The sequence below is a fragment of the Mustela lutreola genome, chromosome 1, assembly GCF_030435805.1.
Source record: "Mustela lutreola isolate mMusLut2 chromosome 1, mMusLut2.pri, whole genome shotgun sequence".
NCBI classification, from domain to species: domain Eukaryota; kingdom Metazoa; phylum Chordata; class Mammalia; order Carnivora; family Mustelidae; genus Mustela; species Mustela lutreola.
The window spans coordinates 160,047,849-160,072,848 of NC_081290.1; positions in this window are offsets into that span (position 1 = coordinate 160,047,849).

Here is a 25,000-nt window from a genome sequence, read left to right on the forward strand (position 1 = left end):
GAATCCTATTGGCTAGTATTTTGTTGAGTATTTTCGCATCTGTGTTCATCAAGGATATTGGTCTATAGCTCTTTTTTTTTTTTTATAGGATCCTTGTCTAGTTTTGTGATCAAGGTGATGCTGGCCTCATAAAATGAGTTTGGAAGTTTTCCTTCCATTTCTATTTTTTGGAAAAGTTTCAGGAGAATAGGAATTAGTTCTTCTTTAAATGTTTGGTAGAATTCCCCTGGGAAGGTGTCTGGCACTGGGCTTTTGTTTGCTTGGAGATTTTTAATGACTGTTTCAATCTCCTTACTGGTTATGGGTCTGTTCAGGCTTTCTATTTCTTCCTGGTTCAGTTGTGGTAGTTTATATGTTTCTAGGAATGCATCCATTTCTTCCAGATTGTCAAATTTGTTGGCGTAGAGTTGCTCATACTATGTCCTTATAATAGTTTGTATTTCTTTGGTTTTAGTTGTGATCTCTCCTCTTTCATTCATGATTTTATTTATTTGGGTCCTTTCTCTTTTCTTTTTGATAAGTCGGGCCAGGGGTTTATCAATTTTATTAATTCTTTCAAAGAACCAGCTCCTAGTTTCGTTGATTTGCTCTATTGTTTTTTTGGTTTCTATTTCATTGATTTCTGCTCTGATCTTTATGATTTCTCTTCTCCTGCTGGGCTTAGGGTTTCTTTCTTGTTCTTTCTCCAGCTCCTTTAGGTGTAGGGTTAGGTTGTGTACCTGAGACCTTTCTTGTTTCTTGAGAAAGGCTTGTACCACTATATATTTTCCTCTCAGGACTGCTTTTGTTGTGTCACACAGGTTTTGAACCGTTGTATTTTCATTATCATTTGTTTCCATGATTTTTTTCAATTCTTCTTTAATTTCCCAGTTGACCCATTCATTCTTTGGAAGGATGCTGTTTAGTCTCCATGTATTTGGGTTCTTTTCAAACTTCCTTTTGTGGTTGAGTTCTAGCTTTAGAGCATTGTGCTCTGAAAATGTGCAGGGAATGTTCCTAATCTTTTGATACCGGTTGAGTCCTGATTTAGGACCGAGGTTGTGATCTATTTTGGAGAATGTTCCATGTGCACTAGAGAAGAATGTGTATTCTTTTGCTTTGGGATGAAATGTTCTGAATATATCTGTGATGTCCATCTGGTCCAGTGTGTCGTTTAAGGCCTTTATTTCCTTGCTGATCTTTTGCTTGGATGATCTGTCCATTTCAGTGAGGGGAGTGTTAAAGTCCCCTACTATTATTGTATTATTTTGATGTGTTTCTTTGATTTTGTTATTAATTGGTTTATATAGTTGGCTGCTCCCACGTTGGGGGCATAGATATTTAAAATTGTTAAATCTTCTTGTTGGACAGACCCTTTGAGTATGATATAGTGTCCTTCCTCATCTCTTATTATAGTCTTTGGCTTAAAATCTAATTGATCTGATATAAGGATTGCCACTCCTGCTTTCTTCTGATGTCCATTAGCATGGTAAATTCTTTTCCACCCCCTCACTTTAAATCTGGAGGTGTCTTCGGGCTTAAAATGAGTTTCTTGGATGCAACATATAGATGGGTTTTGTTTTTTTATCCATTCTGATACCCTGTGTCTTTTGACAGGGGCATTTAGCCCATTCACATTGAGGGTAACTATTGAGAGATATAAATTTAGTGCCATTGTATTGCCTGTAAGGTGACTGTTACTGTATATGGTCTCTGTTCCTTTCTGATCTACCACTTGTAGGCTCTCTCTTTGCTTAGAAGACCCCTTTCAATATTTCCTGTAGAGCTGGTTTGGTGTTTGCAAATTCTTTCAGTTTTTGTTTGTCCTGGAAGCTTTTAATCTCTCCTTCTATTTTCAATGATAGCCTAGCTGGATATAGTATTCTTGGCTGCATGTTTTTCTCATTTAGTGCTCTGAAAATATCATGCCAGCTCTTTCTGGCCTGCCAGGTTTCTGTGGATAAGTCAGCTGCCAATCTAATATTTTTACCATTGTATGTTACAGACTTCTTTTCCCGGGCTGCTTTCAGGATTTTCTCTTTGTCACTGAGACTTCTAAATTTTACTATTAGGTGACGGGGTGTTGGCCTATTATTATTGATTTTGAAGGGCGTTCTCTGAACCTCGTGAATTTTGATGCTTGTTCCCTTTTCCATATTGGGGAAATTTTCCCCTATAATTCTCTCCAGTATACCTTCTGCTCCCCTCTTTCTTCTTCTTCTGGAATCCCAATTATTCTAATGTTGTTTCGTCTTATGGTGTCCCTTATCTCTCGAATTCTCCCCTCATGGTCCAGTAGCTGTTTGTCCCTATTTTGCTCAGCTTCTTTATTCTCTGTCATTTGGTCTTCTATATCACTAATTCTTTCTTCTGCCTCATTTATCCTAGCAGTGAGAGCCTCCATTTTTGATTGCACCTTATTAATAGCTTTTTTGATTTCAACTTGGTTAGATTTTAGTTCTTTTATTTCTCCAGAAAGGGCTTTTATATCTCCCGAGAGGGTTTCTCTAATATCTTCCATGCCTTTTTCGAGCCTGGCTAGAACCTTGAGAATTGTCATTCTGAACTCTAGATCTGACATATTACCAATGTCTGTATTGATTAGGTCCCTAGCCTTCAGTACTGCCTCTTGTTCTTTTTTTGTGTGTTGAATTTTTCCGTCTTGTCATTTTGTCCAGATAAGAGTATATGAAGAGGCAAGTAAAATACTAAAATGGTGGCAACAACCCCAGGAAAATATGCTTTAACCAAATTAGAAGAGATCCAAAATCGTGACGGGTGAGAAAGGGAATAAAAAGAGGTTCAAAAAGGAAGAAAGAAAAAAAAAGAAAAAAGAAAAAAAAGAAAAGAATTAAAAAGAAAGAAAACACCTAAGAAAAATATAAAAAAGAAAAATGATATATATTAGGTAAACTAGTAAAAAATTGTTAAAAAAGTAAAAGGTAACAGTTAAAAAAAAAATTTTACCCGAAAAATGAAAAAGAAAAAAATTAAATTAACTGCAAGATTAAAAAAAATCACAGGGAAAAAGCCATGAGTTCCGTGCTTGGCTTTCTCCTCCTCTGGAATTCTGCTGCTCTCCTTGGTATTGAAACCGCACTCCTTGGTAGGTGAACTTGGTCTCGGCTGGATTTCTTGTTGATCTTCTGGGGGAGAGACCTGGTGTAGTGATTCTCAAGTGTCTTTGCCCCAGGCGGAATTACACCGCCCTTACCCGGGGCTGGGGTGAGTAATCCGCTCGGGTTTGCTTTCAGGAGCTTTTGTTCCCTGAGCGCTTTCCGTAGAGTTCCGGAGGACTAGAATACAAATGGCGGCCTCCTGGTCTCCGGCCTGGAGGAGCCGAGAGCCCAGGGCCACACTCCTCAGTGTGCCCTCAGAGAACAGCGCCCAGTTACTCCCGTCTGGCTGACCTCCGGCCGCGCTCTGAGCTCACTGAGCCTGCGACCGGTTCAAGGTAACACCGAGCTGTGAGCTTACTGTCGGCTCTCTCTCTGTGCCGGCTTTCCCGTTCCAATACCCACAAGCTCTGCGACACTCAGACACCCCTGATCCTTCTGTGACCATGTGGGACCTGAGGCCACGCTGACCCCATGTGGGCTTTGCCCCAGGTAGCCTCTGGAGCGATGTCCTCAGCAGAACAGACTTTTAAAAGTCCTGATTTTGTGCGCGGTTGCTCCGCCGCTTGCCAGGAGCCGGCCCCTCCCCCCGGGGTCTATCTTCCCGTTGCTTTGGATTCACTTCTCCGCTGGTCCTACCTTTCAGAAAGTGGTTGTTTTTCTGTTTCCAGAAGTGCTGTTCTTCTTCTCTTCGATCTGCCGATGGATTTTCAGGTGTTTGCAATCTTTAGATAAGCTATCTAGCTGATCTCCGGCTAGCTGAAGTAGTCTCAGCCTGCTACTTCTCCGCCATCTTGACTCCTCCCCCCGAATTTGGGATTTTTTTGAACTCTGAAGTTGTCTGTTTCACTTCGACATCTTATAATGAACTTATATCACTTTTATACTACCAATAGAACTAATTGATTCGAAAATTTTTTTTAACTAAAGTAAATTAAATTGGGCCTTCCTTCAGTATTCTGAAAAGCATATGAAGAAAAATACTTACGAATCTTCTAAGATATTATTTTTTATCCAGTAGTTAAAATGAATGTGAACTGAGTATTCTTAAATCTCATGTATTTCTTGTAATATTTTTAATTGGTTAATTTAACCACCAAGGATAAGGTATACAGTTCTTTGAGATTTTTCTCAGCAAAAACTAATGACAATTCCCTTATGTCAGTAAGGCAATTGAAACCACCTTCTCATTTTGAAAAATATCATGACCAACAAGGATACCATTCGCTGAGCATCTATTTTGTGTTTGTTTCATATCCTTCATCATTAATCTGTACCAGATCACTAAATATTTGTATTAGTACTGTCATTCTGAAATTTTAAAATGTGTAAAACTGATTTAGAAAAGCTTAAGATCATACAGATAAGAAATGGTGAAACAAGATTCAAAACCAAGATCTGTTTGTCGTAATTACCATCCTTGGCGACAATCTTGTGAATTTCAAGTCTATATTGCTCTACTGTGTAATCAGTTTACTAAATACACTCTCTGAACATTAGTAACTCTGTAAAGGCCTATTCTCTGCTGCATGTGGTGACACATACCTTCAAATTGAATTCTGTTATGGTCTTTGCATCTTTAAGTGACTGAAGTCTGATTCAAATCTTGGTTTTGTGAATCTGATTAGCAAAGCATAAGTCATGTGCCCACATCTTCCTCATGAAGAATTATATGGCTATCATTTTCAATGGATGTGAAATCTACATTTTAAAGTGCATGAGTCTATAATTTTTAGAAGAGGCTCAGTTTTATCCAGCCAAAAATAATAACTGCCCAATACAGTCCTCTCCTTTAGGTTTCCATAATTAAATTTTTTTACTGATATATTTCAAAAAGTGATGCTATAGAACATTGAAAAAGGATGACTATTTAAATAAATAGTACTGAGTTAATTAGATATACATAAAAAAAAATCAACTTATCCTCTGCATCACACATGCACACACATATACACACAAACATGATTCCAGGTGGGTTATAAGTTTAAATTTGAATACTAGACCATAAGTTTGTAGGAGATAATATAGAATAATATCTTAAGTCCTTGGGATAGACAGACACTTCAGAGGGGTAGGTGGGTGAGGGTATACGTTAGCCAGTGGGGCATTAAGGACGGCTTATATTATATGGATGGAGCACTGGGTGTTATATGTAAACAATGAATCTTGGAAAACTACATCAAAAACTAACAATGTACTGTATGGTGACTTGGTGACTAACATAACATAACATAATAAATTAATTAAATAAATAAAAATTTTAAAAAGCAGATATCCAAATGAGCAATAAACAAAAAAATGCTCAATCACAGTCATGAAGGAAATACAAATTTTCTTTTTAAATTAAGGCCACAACACTCCTAGGAGAATGTGCAAAAATTAAAAGGACTGATAATACCAACTATTGATCTGAATGTGAAGCAACTGGAATTCTTATATATTGCTAATAATAATGTAAATTTGTAAAGTTTCTTTGAAAAACTAGTCAGTGGTATCTAGTAAAGCTGAACATATCCATATTCCATGACCCAGCAGCTCTAGTCCAGTATATATACAACAGAAGTATGTAAGCTATAAGAATGTGCAGAACACCATTATTTATAATAACCAATATTTATAATAACTGCGAGTCCATCAATGAGAGAAAAGAGAAATAAGCGGTAATATATTCATCTGACAGAATACTATTCAGCAAAACCATGACTACACAGCCACCAAAGACAAATTTCATGAACACAAAGTTAAGCAAAGGAGGCTAAATGCAGAAAAGAACATATTGTACAATTCTATTTATATAATTTCAAAAAAGGCAAAACTTTACGAACAGGGCCAGAAGACAGAATAGCGAGTACTTTTAGGTGAGATAGACAAGGATAATGGGCAAAGGAACATTTTCGGGATATAGATAAAAATCGACTTCATAATCTGGGTGCTGGCTAAACAATTTTATTAAAATTGATCTAACTGTAATTTTACGACCTATGCACATTTCTAGAAATATGCCACTTTGAAAAAAAAGGTCTGCTTTTTTTTTTTTTTTTTTAAGGCTGAGAATACCAAGCATGATAAAGTTCTGAAGCAACTGAAACTCTCATGTACTCCTCCTGATGGCAATGGAAATGGGTATAATCATTTTGGAAAACTATCTGGAAGTAACTACTAACATTGAACATACATGTACTCTTTAACTCAGCAGTTCCACTGTTAGCTATAGGACCAGAAGAAATGTTTTATTTGTAAACAAAAATACATGCACAGGAATGTACCTAGTAACATTATTAAGAGCTGAAAAAACCAACAGATGCATGAAAAAATGCTCACTACTAACCATCAGGAAACAAATCAAAACCTTGATGAGATATCACCTCCCACCTGTTAAAACGATTATAATCAAAAAGAAAAAGGAAGTTTTGTTGAGGATGTGGCAAAAAGGGAACTCTTGTGTACTGTTGGTGGAATTGTATATTTGTGCAGCCACTAGAGAAAACAGTACGAAAGTCCCTTAAAAACTAAAAAATAGAACTACCATATGATCCAGCAAATCCACTTTGGGGTACTTATCTACAGGAAAAAAAGATCACTAATTCAAAAAGCTGTATGCACTATCATGTTCACAACTGCATTATTTACAAAAGCCAATACATGAAAACAACTTGTGTCCATCGAAAGATAAACGGATAAAGATGTAGTATGTATATATGATGGAATAAAAAGAAGGAAACATTGCCATTTGTGACAAGATGGATAGACTCCAAAAACATTATGTTAAGTGAAATAAGTCAGAGAAAAACAAATAGTGTGTGGTCTCACTTGTATGTAGAATCAGAAACAAGCAAACTAATTTATGCTTTTAGAAGACAAGATGGTGGTTAAATTTGGAGACAGTAACATTGGGAGCATTTATGAGAGAGGTTTCTGAGACAGTGACAATGTATTTATTGACTCTGGTGGTGTTTACTTCAGTATGGTAATTCAAGGTGTTTACATATGAATCAAGAAACAGACTCTTAATCATACAGAACAAACTGATGGTTATCACAGGGCAGGTGGGTGGGGGATGGGGGAATAGTTGGTGGGGATTAAGGGGTGCACCTGTGATGACCACAGGACATGTTGAAGGGAATTACGGAATTGTGATACTGTCCGTCTACCTGAAACTAATATAACAATGTAGGTTCACTGGAATTAAAATAAAAGCTTTTTAAAGAGGTTTGTCTGTTTTTCTGTATGTACATTGCACTCTTATTGAAAGAATTTAAAAACAAAACATACGAAGATTTTTTAAATCTTTCCACCTAGCACTAAGCATCCATTTTCTTATTAGATAAAAATATGTCTACCCTTTTCTCAAAAAGAAGCAGCACAAGGCCACAATGACTGCATCTGGATCTAAATCCAGCATCTCTGGGTTCATCTATTCCTTCAGTACTTATTTTACAATCTTTTCTCTATATATTCTCTCATTTCTACCAGCCTAACTGGTAATGACTATATCATGTAAAGTCATGTAGGAAACAAATTATATTTAAATTAAATTTAAAATAACTTATAAACATAAAAACGGATATGCTAAATATCAAAGAAAAGAAGGCTAGATGACACAGTCCTTATTTCAGCAACTGGTCATGAAGCCATAGCTGATGTTTATGATATGCTACCTGCACCACCCATTCCACATGCCCACATGCTTTCAGCTAGCACCCAACTTTTCAGGGTTCTCTACTCTAGTTGACTGACCCAAACCTTCATTTCTAAGATACCTGAGCCCATGGATGCTAGGTGTGGTACGTCTTTGATTAAATTTTATCTCTGGTACAGCATTTCCAGAAGGCATCCCAGAGTATATCCTTAATTCCATCCACATCCTGCCTGCTCCCATCATGTGAGAGAAATCCATTTCTCTTTGGCAGTCAGAATTCATTATCCAACTCTACACCATACATCTTTTTATATCTGTTCACTCAGTGACATGAGAAGCCCCAAATGACCAGATGCTCTTATGAGCTTCTAATTAAAGGGATTTTCTGTACATCTCCTGATGGAAACATGTCTCCCTCGAATACTAAGAGCTCTAAACCAGAAGAATTCAAAATCATGGAAGCAGGAAGCACAATTTCTTAAACTGGGCTGTTTATTGCAATAGTGAGAGGTTTCATTCATATTTAACCCCCTTTGTGCTCATTTCAGCAGCACATATACTAAAACATTTAACCACTTTAGTTCCTATATCCTATATCCTGAGGAAGGGAGGAAACAAACGCACCATTATGGTCCCTGGTTGAGACCACTAAGCAAATCCTGTAGGGAGCAGGCCAATTCTTTAAGGCTTTGTCTCCCAACCTGGGCTTTACTAGGCTTTATCATCACCTTCAAATCCCATGAGCATCCTCCCCGTGCCCTCATTTCTACTGCTGTGAAGTGAGTTCCGTGGTCAGAGAAATGCTATTTGAAATTACTTAATGCAAAATGCAGGTCAGTTATGCTTTCAACTTTAATTAGCAGAAGACTTAACAAAAACATAGGGTAAACAGAAAAACATTTAGCAATATTAGCTGGTAATTTTGTTTCAGAATCGGTTAATTCAATAGCTCACAGATATCTTAAGTTTCTTTCTTGTTTTATTTGTTTTGTTCCCCTCATAGCAAGAAACAACATTCATATTCAGAAAAGAAAAATCTCATAGGATTAAATAAATTAAACCATGTTAAGTACTTAGATTGGTGTCAGGCATATCATAAGCACAGAGCAAATGTTTGCCAATATTTTTATCATCATCATCCTCATATTTTTGCTATTATTCCTAAACCACCCAAGGAAAACGAATCATCATGATTGTTACAGAGCCGTAAGACCAGGAAGAGATCTAGTCTTTTCCTAACAACATGGCTGCCTAATATCCACATGAATCTTGGTGCCCAAAGGAAAGGCAAATTCCTATCTGGCACAGTCCTTTTATTATTATTTGCATAGTCACTATATTACTCCTATTCTTTGTTTATATAATGTAGATAAGTTAATTTCTCTCCAATGTTAGAAGAGGATGGTTAATGTTAGCAATTTTAGGACAAAATGCCTAAAAAACTCAAGCACTTAGCATATAACACAGCACCACACATTCAAGGGATGTGACGTAAATAACCAAGCTATTGACTGGGCAGGAGACTCAGACCTCATTTTCTTCACAATCACTGACAGCTGTTTGTGGAGTGGTTATAATATTTTGGAGTAGCATAAATGTCAAGTCTGTGTAGAATACTTTTCTAAAACACTATGAACCTATGCATCTCACTTAAAAATTCCTTTCCAGTTCTGACCATCAATCAAAAAAATTATACTACAGGGTGCCTGGGTGGCTCAGTGGGTTAAAGCCTCTGCCTTCGGCTCAGGTCATGATCTCAGGGTCCTGGGATCGAGCCCCACATCTGGATGTCTGCTCAGCAGGGAGGCTGCTTCCTCCTCTCTCTCTGCCTGCCTCTCTGCCTACTTGTGATCTCACTTTCTGTCAAATAAATAAATAAAATCTTTTAAAAAAAGTATACTACTCATTGTCCCACAGTGGTTTCAGAACAGACAATTATTGACAGAACAAATATTTATACCACCTGAGGTCATGTATATGTAATAAAAAACAAGAGGCTGATAAATGATCTGATGTTTTGGATCACTTTAAAGATCTGCTGGATCTTTGGGAAAAGTGGTATTAACGATTATGCAGATTTCACAAAAAGAACAATCAAAAATTCAATTCCCTGATCATCCGGGGAAAGCGCCTAAGTCCACATGAGTCTGCTTCCGTGTTCTAGTCCCTGCATCTTTATAGATGATATGCTTTATCCCCCTGATTTCTTAGTCGAAGTATATGTCAATAAATACAGTATAAAATAACAGTGTATGCCAATAGCAATGCCTTAGCAATAATGTCTTGATATAGGTCATTCCCTGTTTTAAAATTTTTTTTAATTTATTTGACAGACAGAGGTCACAGAGAGGCAGGCAGAGAGAGAGGAAGGAAAGCAGGCTTCCTGCTGAGCAGAGAGCCCGATGCGGGGCTCGATCCCAGAACCCTGGGATCATGACCTAAGCTGAAAGCAGAGGCTTTAACCCCCTGAGCCACCCAGGCGTCCCAATTCCCTGTTTTAATAAACTGGTCAACAAACCATAAAGCAGATATTGTCAGCCCATTTTACAGATACATCAGAACAAAATTCAGTGCCTTGCTAAAATCACTCAGTATATTAGAGTTTAGAACCTAGGCAGAGCCTCCTCTTTTGACTGTATCTCTGAAAATAGAATGACTAAGGTCATATAAATTGATCTTATTTACTGTACTTAAAATCCTAATCCCAAGCTGCAGATTTATGGTTTTGAGACCTTAATATTAGTAATTTGACAATGGTCCACAGATTCTGAGACTAAAAGCTATAATATTATTAATGAAACTCTCATTTTCAAACAATGATCAGTTTCCTATAGCTTATACATAATAGATGCAAACTGTACCATTTGTATAACAGCTACTTCAAATCCCTTGCTCTCCTTGTTTATCCATATGTTTCATTAGGTTGAAACGTTTTTTGCATAGCATTTTCAACTCAAAAGAAACATGGTATTCCTGAAAATCTAAATTGGAATCACCTTTTATATCACACTTCTCACAATGACCTTAAATCTTCTCATGCTTTAAAATATTTTTCTATTATTCATTCCAAAACATGATAAAAATTATTAAATGTTTACTAAATAAGTGCCAATAAATAATTGTTGAGTTCCTTACTTTATGCTAAACACCTTACTGAGCACTGGGGAAAGAATAGGTAGAAAAAAAAAGTCCTTGCTCTCCTGGAGCCTACACTTTAATAGAAAATGCAGGGGCACCTGAGTGGCTCAGTCAATGAGTGTCTGCCATCGGCTCAGGTCATGATCGCAGAGTCCTAGGATTGAGCCCCACACAGGGCTCCCTGCTTAGCCTGAAGCCTGCTTCTCCCTATCCCCCTCCCCTGCTTGTGTTCCCTCTCTCACTATCTCGCTCTCTGTCAAATAAATAAATAAAATCTTAAAAAAAGAAAAAAGAAAATGCAAACTTATAAAAGAAGTTAAAAGAATGAATTGATTAATTAAATATGGTAAGTACCAGATCATTGGTTGGAGGGGATTAGGGAACATAGGTTACATGATCAGAGAAGACTACTCTGACTAAAATTCCATTAAAGGATGAAGAGACACTGCTATGTGAAGAGGAAAAAAAAAGAGTTCTGAGTAGAAAAAGAGTATGCACCAAGATCCTGAGGCAGGAAGAGATGCTAATTATTTTTTTAAGATTTTATTTATTTATTTGACAGAGAGAGAACACAAGCAGGGGGAGCAGAAGGCAGAGGCAGAGGGAAAAGCAGACTCCTTGCTGAGCAGGGATTCCAATGCAGGGCTCAATCCCAGGACCCTGAGATTATGACCTGAGCTGAAGGCAGATGCTTAACCGAATGAGCCACCAAGGCTCCCCAAGATGCCTATTTTTAAAGGCAACCGGTATGCTTGGAATGTGCTGAGAAAGCCCATGTGTAAGTATAACTGAGTTAATAAGGCAACAACAGATCCAATTATTCTCATTCTTCCCATTCCTCTATTTATCTGTATTCTACAGTCCTGAACTGCTGATAGGAGTCAGTCGCTATATTCCAATTTCCTGAATGGAGGCTAAGTGAGGAATATTATTCCTCATCAAATATATATTATAAATTAACCATAAACAAGACAATGTATTAGCCACTCAGGATGCAAGGAGTATTTGGCACCAGCCCTTGGGAAGGTCAAATGGGATCTACACTAAGAAGCCAATAAACACAGGCTAGAGTGACAAATGTCCAGGATATACCTGATTGCTCAGAGTAAGGCCATAAAAGAACAGAACACTCACGGGAGGGTCATCTTCCTTTCTGACCAATGCATCAAGGAGATTTTCCGGGTTTTCCTTTCTGACTCACTGTAACCTAACTGAGGAGCCCTGGATGGTTCTGCCTGCAAATTCCAACCCATTTCTCAAAGAGGAATGTGTAACACACATGCTGCTTGCTCTTACTGTGATCTCTGATAGGGGTGAAAATCTTCTAAACAAGTCTTGGCATCTCTTGTTCTCATAGTTTTAGCAAGTTAATTACTCTTCCATAAGACATGATTTCCTGGGATTCAGTGAGCTGACATTGCTTCATGTTAATTTATTCAAGGCTGAACAGTTCCATTGATTAGACAACTCCACAGCACCAGGTTTCAATGCTTCTGAAGTTGCTCTCTTTGAATTTCAATGTAGTTAATGACAGAGGAGTGAAGCTGGTATGTCTTCTGTTATCACCTCTGTGGAAAGTTCAACAGGCTTTTTTAGGGCTCGTGTTAGGAATAGGTATTGTCTTGGTATAGTACTAAGTATTAAGAGGAGTCTCTTAATAAGTTTCAGTACTACCAAAGGTTAGGTGAAACAAGCTTGCTGTGTGATGCAACTTATGACCTTTCAGGATAAGGGTTCTGTGTATAATGAAGAGTATTCTATTAGAAATGGCATTTTGAAGAATGATGGTAGTGTGGTGTGCACCTAGCTACTGACACGGGAAAAGTGCTAAGGTGAATTCCTGACATTTCTACATGAGCTGCAAACACAGTGATATAATATACGGAGGCGAACTATTGAAGAGAACAAAACACAGTAGAGATAATGTTAAGGCTGTTGACTAGTAAGCAGCTCACACTGCCACATTGTGTAAGTGTTTCAGTGTAGTGACTACCTGTTTAACTCTTCACTTCTTTCATTTTCGATCATTCCTGAAAACAGTTTTGATCATTTTTAAATAGACCTTGAAAAAATACAGAAAGCTTCAATACTCCCTTCTGGAAAAAAAAAATTCACAGGATTTTTGACTCAGAGGGCTCTTTGTAGAAGAGATAAGGTGTTTAAAAGATACCGAAAGAAACAATGACTTTTTAGGGCTCTCATATCTTGTGTTCATTTCCAGTAATCGCTTACAGTAATTTTTGCTGTTATTCCCCTCCATTGATTCAAACCTTCTTTAAAAATCTGCTATTCTCATCAACCTTGGTTAGTGATGCATTCAATGGATAGAAGAAGTAGGAAATTGGTGTCCAGTGTACAAAAAAGAGAGAGCAGTAAACAGAAGGGAAAAAAATAAATTCAGTGGAAGAATTCCAAGCCAGCTGTCCAGAAATTATAATTCTCAAGAATACTCAGAGACAGTAGCATGGCTAAATTTTCTATAGTACAAGGGATAGAGCTTTGAGTCATTTTATCAAGATATTAAAAGGTAAAGGAACTCAGAAAAGTTGGAGGACCTGCAGTCATTCAGGTTACAGACATCTGGTTTATGTAAGTGTACACATTTCAGGCCATCTATTCAAGTGTGCAATTATTTTCTCTTATAACTGAACTAAGTTTCTGTAGTAAGCTTCTGCTCTGGGGTGGAAAGTTAATCATAACTGCTTGCCAGAAGTTGTGTAGGAATTCCAGGTGAATATACAGTACCCATGAGAGAGAGGGAATCCACCTAGTTTTTTTCACCCTCTTTTCAAGCTGGCTGCAAATGAGGAAGCTCTTATTGTCTCCTGGCCTCTTAAAGTCATGGAGGGAACTCAATCCTGTTACAGTGGCTCTTCTGTCTGATCTATCTTCACTGGTAATTTAGTGCCCTCTGCAAATGCACTACTGCTTTCTTCCCTGCAGCTGGAATATGCAGGACCTCTGTGAGGCCAGACATATAACACAGTTATATGTACTCTGTAACTCTGTGACATTATGGAGTACAATGGTCCTTCCTTTCCCTAACCCTGGAAAGAGAAAAGAATGTGGACAGGAAGACTTATTCTTATATCATCAACTTTTCTTTTGGGCTAGGTTTTTTCCAATAAAAGGCAATACTTTAGAAATCAAAAAGCCCCTCTCTGCTTTTCTGCAGTATCACGACCCCTCTGAGACAAGAACTGACAACTCACTGAAAAGGCAGAATGACAGAAGGAAAGAAACACAACAAAGGAAGACATTTTAAAATATATTATCCCTTCAGTGATGCCACCTGGGTGGCAAAATGGGTCATTCCCAGTTTTGTTCCCCTTTACAACTATTCACGGACAAAACACAACTAAGAAAGTCTTAGAACATGGGGGAGAGGAGTGGCTATGCACAGACCATGGGCTGGCACCAGCTGGCACAATGCCAACTGAGGTCTCCCCAAATCTATTTTTCTCCAGTGGGAAAAGAGCCCAGGGCTAGCTTCCCCAGCACTGGGTGCTGCTTCTTAGGAGTCCCCACTCTGCACTCACCTCAGGGGAGGTGCAGAAAAGTCTGTGGGGCTTGACCATTAGAAAGCTTATTGTGGCAAAGAAGAGGGCAGAGTTTGCAACAAGTGCTCATATCTTGGCAGACCAAGTTCTTACCTGCAGTCCTCAAGTGGTAGTTCCAGATAGCAGTTTTGCTCATCTGCAGAGCCAAGACAGAGGTGCAGTTGACCAGAGAACTAGGCAGAACACAGTTCAGCCAGATTCGGGTCCTCAGATGAAGAGTCTTGCCAGTGCTGGACCCTACTCTGACCACCACCCTCCACCCCCAGGCAGAGGAGCTAACTCAGCATATTCCATTGCTGGGTGCAGTTTCTAGCTCTGCCTGGTCAGAAAGGATGGCCAGAACACCTGGAAGCTGCTCAGCTCAGCAACTTCAAGCAAGGAGTGTGGCAGGCGGAGCTAATCACCCACAGAGCAAAGCCAGTGGCACCACTGGGCCAGAGAACTTGAGGTGCAGGTTGGCTTGAGTCAAGACAACAGACAGTCTTGCTGGACATGGAGTTATTTTCCCACTCTGCCCAGTGGGAAAAGCTAATTCATTGCTGAATGTAGCTCGGCCCCATCTAACCAGAAAACCTAACCGGAAATACCTTGAAGGCTGCTTGGAGCTGGCTCTCCTGCTTCACTTAGTCAGGGGAGCTAATTAATAGCCCTTCATCTCTTAAGTGTACCTCCCATCCTCACCTGATCAGAGAGCCTGACCAACAACACCTGAAGCTGATTGGAGCTAGCTTTCCTGCTTAGCCCAGTCAAGGGAGCTAATTAACAGTCCTGCATCTTCTGAGCACAGCGCCTAGCCACACGCAAGCAGAAAGCCTGGCCAGAACACTGGAAAGCTACATAGCCCAGCAATAGTTGAGCACAGACATCAGAGATGATCATCCACAGAGCAAAGTCTGTGGTGCCATTTGGTCAGGCCACTTAGGGGACAAATCAACTTGAGTCAAGACCACCAAGAGCCTTGCCATACTTGGACTCAGTTCTCTGGCTCTGCCTAAGCAGAAAAAACAATTCACAGCTCCACCCATTGCTGGAATACAGCCTTCAGCCCACCCACCAGGGAACCTAATGAGAGCACATGGGAAGCTACACAGCTCTTCCAAGAGCCCTGCTTATAATGGCACTTAAACACAGCACAACCTGGACTTGCTGCAGAGCAGAACCAGTGGCCCCACCTGGCCAAGGAACTCAGTGCACAGTCTTGCCTGGTTTAGGCCCCCAAACAATGAGCCGCTCAGGTCTTGGGGCCAGTTCTGCTACCCTACTAGGGCAGAGAAGCTAATTCATAGTTCCACCTACATCTGAGTACACTATGCAGTCTTGATCATCTAAGATCAGAGAACCCAGGCAACCATGAATTCCAATCTATAGAATCTCGGGCAGGGAACCAAGCCAGTAGTCCTATCCAACTGTTCTTAGCCAGTGGCATGGCCCCACCTCAGAGCTCAGCCAGCAGCCTTGCCCCAAAATAGAAGCTAAGGATGTTACCATCAGACACATCCAGAACACCAAGCTAAGAACACTAGTGAATAACTATCTCTTCCTCTTTGGAAGAAGAGATGGTATATTCATATGTGCATATACCTGTGTAAGGAGACAAAGTTCATGAAGAATCAGGTAAATGTGACGCTGCCAAAAGAAACTAATAAAGTTCTAATACCCTGAAAGAAATAAAGATCTATGAATTGTGAGATAAAGAATTTAGAGTAATTTTTAAAGAAATTTAGTGAATTACAAGAACACACAGACAACTAAAGAAAATTAGGAAAACAATGCATAAACAAAATGAGACATTCAACAAACAGGTGTTATAATTTTAATGTATTTTTATATAAGGTTCTTGGTAACCACATGAGAAAAAGCTGTGGTAATTATGCAAAAGAACATGATAAAAAAAAGTCAAAGCGTACTGATTTCAAAAGACATCAAAACACAAAAAGAAGAGAGCAGGACAAGAAGCAAGGAATAATGGATCTAAAAAACAGGCCAGAAACCAATGAATAAAACAACAGTAGTTGGGGCGCCTGGGTGGCTCAGTAGGTTAAAGCCTCTGCCTTCAGCTCAGATCATGATCTCAGGGTCCTGGGATCAAACCCCTGGGATCAAACCCCGCATCGGGCTCTCTGTTCAGTGGGGAGCCTACTTCCCCCTCTCTCTGCCTGCCTCTCTGCCTACTTGTGATCTCTCTCTCTGTCAAATGAATAAATAAAATCTTTTTTAAAAAAATGACAGTAGGAAATCCTAACCTATCAATAAAATTTACATTTGAATGGATTAAATTACATTTGAAAGGATCCAAAAAAAAAAAAAAACCAAGATTCAATAGGCTGCCTACAAGAGGTTCACATTATCCTTAAAGACACACATAGAGTAAAAGGACAGAAAAAGATATTTCAAGCACTATCTATACTTATATCAGACAAAATAGAGTTTAAACTAAAAATGATAAAAAAAGACAAAGAAGGTCATTATGTAAATGGGTGAATCTATCAAGAAGAAATAACAATTATGAATATTTATGCACCCAACTTTGAAGTCTCTAAATATATAAAACAAAAACTAACAGAGCCAAAGGAGAAATAAATAGCAATGCAATCATAGCTGGGGAGTTAAATACTCCACCCTTAACAATAGATATATTACCCAGAGATAATCAACAAACAAACAATAAAGGGACGCCTGGATGGCTCAGTCAGTTAAGCATCAGCCATAAGTTCAGGTTGTGATCCCAGGGTCCTGGGATCAAGTCCCATATCAGGCTTCTTGCTCAGTGGGGAGCCTGCTTCTCCCTCTGCCTGCTGCTCTCCCTGCTTGTGTGTTCGTTCACTGTATCTCTCTCTCTCTCTCTGACAAATAAATAAATAAATAAAATCTTAATGAAAAAGAAAAGAAACAATAGATTTAAACACTATGACCAAGCAGACCGAGCAGACATATACAGAATATTTTACCCCACAACAGCAGAACACACATTCTCCTCAAGCACACACAGAACAATTTCAGAGATGGAACATACGTTAGGTCACAAAACAAGTCTTACCAAATTCAGGAAGACTGAAATCATACCAAGTATATTCTCTAACCATAAAGGAATGAAACTAGAAGCTAGTAACAAGAGAAAAACTGGAAAACTCATGGATATGTGTAAATTAAACAACACTCTCCTGAACACTAAAGAATTTAAGAAGAATTTAAAGGGGAAATATTAAAAACATCTTGAGACAAACAAAAATGGAAACACAAATGGAAACCAAAACTTATGGGATATAGCTAAACAGTTCTAAGAGAAATGCTTCTCTTTTTTGTTTAAGATTTTATTTATTTATTTGACAGAGATAGAGAAAGAGAGAATAGTGGAGGGAGAGGGAGAAGCAGACTCCCAGCTGAGCAGGGAGCCGGACAGAGGACTTGATCCCAGAACCCCAGGAACATGACTTGAATTGAAGATTGAGCCAACCAGGTGTCCAAAAGAAATGCTTATAACAATAAATGCTTATATTAAGAAAGAAGAGAGACTGCAAATAAACAACCTAATTCTGCACCTTGAAGAACTAGAAAGAAGCTAGAACTAAGAACAAACTAAGCCCAAAGTTAGCAGAAGGGAGAAAATAATAAAAATTAGAACAAAAATATATGAAATAAAGAACAGGAAAGCACCAAAAAGATTAACAAAACCAGGAGTTTGTTTTCTGAAAAGATAAATAAAATTGACAAATTTTAAGCTAAATGAACCAAGAAAAAAAGAGAGAAGAAACTCTAATCAACCAAATTATAAATGAAAAAAAAAGACATTACAATTGATACCACAGAATTATAAGGGATCATAAGAAATTGCCATGAATAACTATATGCCAGCAAACTATACAACCTAGAAAAAAATGAAAAAAAAACTCTTATAAGCCTATATCCTACCAACACTGAATTAGAAAGAAACAAAATCTGAACCAACCAACTACTATTAATGAGATTGAATCAGTAATTCAATATCTTCCAGTAAAGCAAATTATCTGAAAAAGAAATAAATTGATCCCACTTACAATAGCACCAAAACAATAAAATAGGATAAATTTAACCAAGGAGGTAAAATATCTCTACATGGAAAAAACTACAAGACATTGATGAAAGAATTCAAAGATGACACAAAGAAATGGACAGATATCCTGTGTTTATGGATTGGAAGAATTAATATCACTGAAATGTTTGTACTATCCAAAGCCATTTATTGATTCATTGCAAACCCTGTCAAGATTATAATGGCAATTTTTACAGAAGTAGAAAAAAACAGTTCTAAAACTTTTATGGAACCACAAAAACCCTGGATAGCCAAAACAAATCTGAGCAAGAACAAAGCAGAAGTCATCACATTTCCTAATTTCAAACTATACTCTAAGATATTACAATCAAAACAGTATGGCACTGGCATAAAAACAGACACATAGACAATGGAACAGAATTGAAAACCCAGAAATGAACCCATGCATATACAGTCAACTAATATTTGACAAGGTTGCCAAGAACACTCAATGGAGAAAAGACAATCTCTTAAATAAATAGTGCTGAGAAAATTGGATTTTCACATGATAAGAGATTCTTATACCATTTGCAAAAGTAAGTCGTAATGGATGTAAAACTAAATGTAAGACTATAAACCATAAAACTCTTAGACAAAGACAAAGGAAAAAAAAAAAAGAAAAACTCCTAGACATGGGTCCTAGTAATGATATTTTGAATCCAACATCTAATGCACAAGTAACAAAATAAAAATAAACAAGTGGAATTACATGAAACAAAAAAGCTTTGCACAGCCAAAGAAACAACAATACAGAAAGACAACCTACAAAATGGGGAAAATATTTGCAAATGATATATCTGGTAAGGGCTTAATATCCAAAATATATTTAGAACTCATACAACTCAAAGTCAAAATCATCATCATCATCATCATCATCATCCAATTTTTAAAATGCCAAAGGACCTGAATAGCTGTTTTTCTAAAAATGATATACAAACGGCCAACAGTTACATGAATATATGCTCAACATCACTAATTAATAAGAAAATGCAAGTTAAAAGTCGAATGGAATATCAACTCATACCTTTGAAATGGTCATCATCAAAAAGGCAAAAGATAATAAATGCTAACAAAGATGTGGGGGGAAAACGAACCCTCATACACTGTTGATGGCAATGCAAACCGGTGTAGCCACTGTGGAAAATAGTGTAGAGGTTCCTCAAAAAGTTGAAAATAGATCTGCCATTTGATCTGCAATTCTACTTCTGAGAATATAAGTAAAAGGAAATGGAAACACTATGTTGAAGAAATATGTTCACCACCATGTTTGTAGCTGCATTATTTACAACAGAAGAGACATGGAGACAACCTAAGTGTCCATCGATGGGTGAATGGATAAAGATGTCATGGTAGATATATAAATGGCATATTTTTCAACCAATAAAAAAAGAAACATCCTGCGATTTGTGGCAACATGGATGAATTTTGAGAGTGTTACATTCATTCGTAAGTGAAAGAAGTCCGAGGAACACAAATACTTTAAAATCTCACTTATGTGTGCTATATTTTTAAAAAATCATTAAGAAAAACAGGTTTGTGGTTACCGGTGGGGGCCAGAGAATTTAGACAAAAGTGGCCTGGACATACACACTGCCACGTCTAAGATAAATTAGTACTGGGTATGTAGTGAACACATGCTGACTAAGGTTCACCTTGCTAGGTTGTATATTTGAAAATTTAGAGAGTGGATCCTTAGAGTTCTCATCGCAAGGAAAAGAAACATTTTTCTTTTCTTCTTCTTTTTTTTTTTTTTTTTGTTTCTATATGAGATGATGAGTGTTAACCAAACTTACTGTGGTAATCCTTTCACAAAATCTTTTTTAAGATTTTACTTATTTATTTGACAGACAGAGATCACAAGTAGGCAGAGAGGCAGGCAGAGAGAGAGGAGGAAGCAGGTTCTCCACTGAGCAGAGAGCCCAATGCGGGACTCGATCCCAGGACCCTGAGATCATGACCCCAGGGGAAGGCAGAGGTTTAACCCACTGAGCCACCCAGGCGCCTCTCCTTTCACAGAATTTGTGAGCTCAGTCATTATGCTTTACATCTTTAACCTACACAGAATATAAAACTGGAAAAAGCTTTTTAAAAAACAGTATAATATATAAGGAAAATATATTTTCTTGTGATTCATTAAATGGTTAGATTGTCTTGAAGTGCAGAAAGTATCCTATCATCTCACTGAAGTCTTCTGCTCCTTCCAGCAGACTAAGAAAGCATGCCAATAGTCAATAGTCTGTTAATTTTTTTTTAAAGATTTTATTTATTTATTTGACAGATCACAAGTAGGCAGAGAGGCAGACAGAGAGTGAGAGAGGAGGATGCAGGCTCCCCGCTAAGCAGAGAGCCTGATGTGGGGCTCGATCCCAGGACCCTGGGATCATGACCTGAGCCGAAGGCAGAGGGTTTAACCCACTGAGCCACCCAGGTGCCCCAATAGTCTGTTAATTTGATTGTGTCTGAGTCCTGGCCCAGTCTGCATCTGCATCTCCACATCTGCATCTGCATCTTACCTTCCTGGAGCACTATTTTCCAAGTATTTAACAGGGGGCTTTAAATAGTATAATTCCTGAGTAAGTATTTGTTAAAAATGAAATTATTTTGCTAGTTTTAATATTCATTGCGAGGCCAATCAAATGCTATCGAGAAAAGCAGAGATGATATAAAGAGGCTTGTAGTCCAGAAGGGTGTGGGAAGAAGAAGGTTACTCTCTTACTTCCGGACTTCAGGAAAGGCCTCACTTAGAAGACAACCTCTGAACACAGTATGATTGCTCCAGCAAGAGATACAAGCAAGAGCTGAGCAGAGACCCCAGTGTGCCTGGACTAGTGCATGCACTAGTTAGGAACCAAAGATGAGGTCAAGGAGCCCATCAGGGCCCTGCAGGTCATTGTGCAACTGGCCTTTGTTTTCTGAGTGTCATGGGAACTACTGAGGGGTTTTGAGCAGAGAAGTGACATCATTTGACTTTGTACTAACAGGACTTCCCTCACTGTTGTATGGAGAATGGGTAGTTGGGCAGAGTAGAAGCAGGGAGACCAGTCAAGGGGTTCTGCCATAATCAAAGTGGCCAGATGGAGGTAGCTTGCTCCACGGTGAGTTCAGGGGGAGTTCAAGTATGTTCTGAAGGTAGCACCCACAGGATCGGTCGTGGCTACAAACTGGTGGGCATCATGGCCTCGCGAACATGTAATTGCACCTTCTCCTCCTCTGGTTTATTTCCCTACCCAATCACAGCAACGCTCTTAATCCACTAGGGGAAATTTTCAATTAACGTTAATTAGAGTCTGCTACATTTTAAGCAAGCTGGCTTTAACTAGTAAGAACAAGCTTCCAGAATGTTCCTGACAGCAACATGCCAAATATTTCCTCACCTCCTTTCCCGTCTTCACCTTCTCCAGTCTAATTGCTTCTCACTTCACATGGAAGACTTGGGATGGCGTTTTGGGATTAACTCACAAAATCCTCCAAAAGAGAAGATCTGTCCCAGAAATTATACGGCTAGCTGTCTTTCTAAGAAAGGCAGAACTTGCAACTGACTCCTAATTCTTTTTGGTAATAAAATTCCTGATCTATGCAATGCCTTTTTCCCATTTCTCAGAACTACATGTTAACAAAAGGTCACAAGCTGGCTCCAGTTCCCTGTGTACTTTGCAAGGTAATATAGTTCTGAAAAGAAAAGCTTAACTTAAAGGTCAGGATACAAAAATCTATTTTTTCTGACTATAAAATATTGAACATTTCCTTAGATTCACACACCATGCTTTAAGTAGCCTGGATCGTATCAACATTCCTTTAAAGTAATGAGAATTTTTAAGTGTCAAAAGATCGGAGGGAAAAAGAAACAAAGCAAAATACACAGAAGGCACTAAAGCCCTATCAACACAAGTCTTTGAAGCTTACTTCCATCCCACTTTATAAAGACAGTCACACATGGAACCAAACACATTTTACATGGATTTGCTCAATCACAGTAAAAATTGTTTTAGGATTTTTCTAACAAAGATGACTCTAAATTTGAATACATCAAATTCTAGTATCAAAAATGAATTCCATTTTGAAATCTGAGTATGGTACCTTTAAGGGGGAAAAAAAAAACAAAGTCCAGGGGAAGGCTGGGGTGAAAGTTTTCAAGAAGAGTGAATTAAGTCGATACTTCCTTGCATACCCTGGGTACCACAGACAGCACGCTGGCGCCCCCACCTGCCCAACAGGCTTCACAACTAGAAGAATTCCGCCCAATATCCCCATCACAGACCTAAAATTAAGAACTTCACTATTGCCCAGAAATGCCCTGACTCACCTTCCCAGTTTCCAGGACTTTCTTCCCTTTTTCTCTTTCACTGAGCTATTTCAGCTGCTCATGCCGCCGCCACAGCAACACTTTTCTTCAATAGGTCACTACGATTAAGCACTCAGCAAATACTTTCCTTACTTTGTAAACTAAGTTAAAAATTAAGGATATTTCATTTGTTTCAGGTCTTAATTAATCATGAAAAGACACGGCCATAAGCAGCCTAAGGGATGGAATGTTTCATCTTCTTTCCTCACCTTCTTTTCTCACCATTTGGGGTGGGAATCATGACAAAGGCGGCACGAGGAATAGTATGAATTATGGAAACATGAAATAAAGACAGTAAAACTGCTTTGATGTCCCTGACATTCTCTCTCTAGGGATGCAGAGCCATCTCGTGTCAAAGTACCTCACTTACAAATAGACAGTGGATCCTAGAACAACATGGGTTTAAACTGCATAGGTCCACTTATATGTGCATTTTTTTTCTACAAATACAGTACAGTATTGTATTTCCTCTTCCTTATGATTTTCTTAATAACATTGTCTTTTCCTTAGTTTACTTTATTGTAAGAATATAGCATATAGTACACAGAACATACAAAATATGTGTTAGTTGACTGTTAAAGTTACTGGTGAGGCTTCTGGCCAACAGTCTATTAGTAGTTAGGTTTTTGGGGGGAATTCAAAAGTTAAAGGTGCATTTTCAACTGCGTGGGGTGGTCGGCGCCCCATTCCCCAAGCTGTTCAAGAGTCAACTGTAATTTCACAGGTTAATTTGTTGTTGTTGCTGTGTTGTCCTGTCTTCTTTTGTTTTGACAAATATTTGGAATGCTGTAAGCCTCCCTACTCCTCAATACTCACAACCTTTAAAAAATGCAGGAAAGAAGACTGTCTATCACTTTTCTCAAATTTTCATCATTGTTATGACTCCTGACTGTATTTGGTGATATTCTAAATACTGGAGGGGGCCACCTGGGTGGCTCAGTGGGTTAAAGCCTCTGCCTTCGGCTCAGGTCATGATCCCAGGGTCCTGGGATCGAGTCCCGCATCGGGCTCTCTGCTCAGCAGGGAGCCTGCTTCCCTCTCTCTCTTTCTCTCTCTCTGCCTGCCTCTCTGCCTACTTGTGATCTCTCTCTGTCAAATAAATAAATAAAAATTTTTTTTAAAAATTAAAATAAATAAATAAAAATAAAATAAATAAATACTGTAGGAGTCTAGTGGTGAGATCTTAAATATGATAAATACTGTAACAAATGTTACCTCTTTCTTCTGGTAGATTTGTAGGGTCAGTAAGTTCTAAAAACTCAAAATATCCATGAAAGAGCAGTAGACAGAAGCAATTTTAACTCATCAAAGCATAAGCTTAAGAATTCACTAATCAGTCTAGGTACTTCTGCAAGGCAGATACTAAACCCTCATGGTTTTAAATTTTCCTTACTAATGAAATTTATCTTTCTTACAGGTAAATTTTTCCAGGATATATATTTCATCAACAGATTTGAAAATAACAATTATTTCTTATAAAAAACAAGTTTGGGGCACATGGGTGATCAGTGTGTTAATCATCTGACTCTTGGTTTCAGCTCCGGTAATGATCTCATGGGTCCTGAGATGGAGACCCACATCAGCTCTGTTTTCAGCAGAAACCCTGCTTGAGATTCTCTCCCTCTCTCTCTGCCTCTCCTGCCCACCATGTGCTCTCTTTCTCTCTCTCTTTCTCATTCTCTAAAATAAATAAATCTTTAAAAAAAAAAAAAAAGACAAGTTAACTATGGAAGTTTTCATTCTAATATTTCAGAAATGTATAGTTCACTTAAATTACTTATCCAGAAAATAGTTGCCTTAGAAATTATATCAGCAATAACCTAATGATGATTAAATATGTTCCACTCTACAATTTAGATAGCTGTTTTCTATGTCCCTTGAAATTCTTTTAAGAGAAAGATAGAGTACTGTAGAATAAAAGAACTTGAAGACCAAAGCTAGCATTGCTTTCAAAAAGCTGACAAAAATGTAGTTGATTATGAAAAGAAGAAAACAGTTTTATATCAGAAAAACAATGACTAGACATTGTTTACTGCTTCTCTGAAGTGGACAAAAGCACTTAAAACAATGAATGAGTTGGGGGATATGTTTTGTAAAATCAGTAAATAAATCAATTAGTATTTTTTCTGTGAAGATGTATACTTATTGTATCATGAA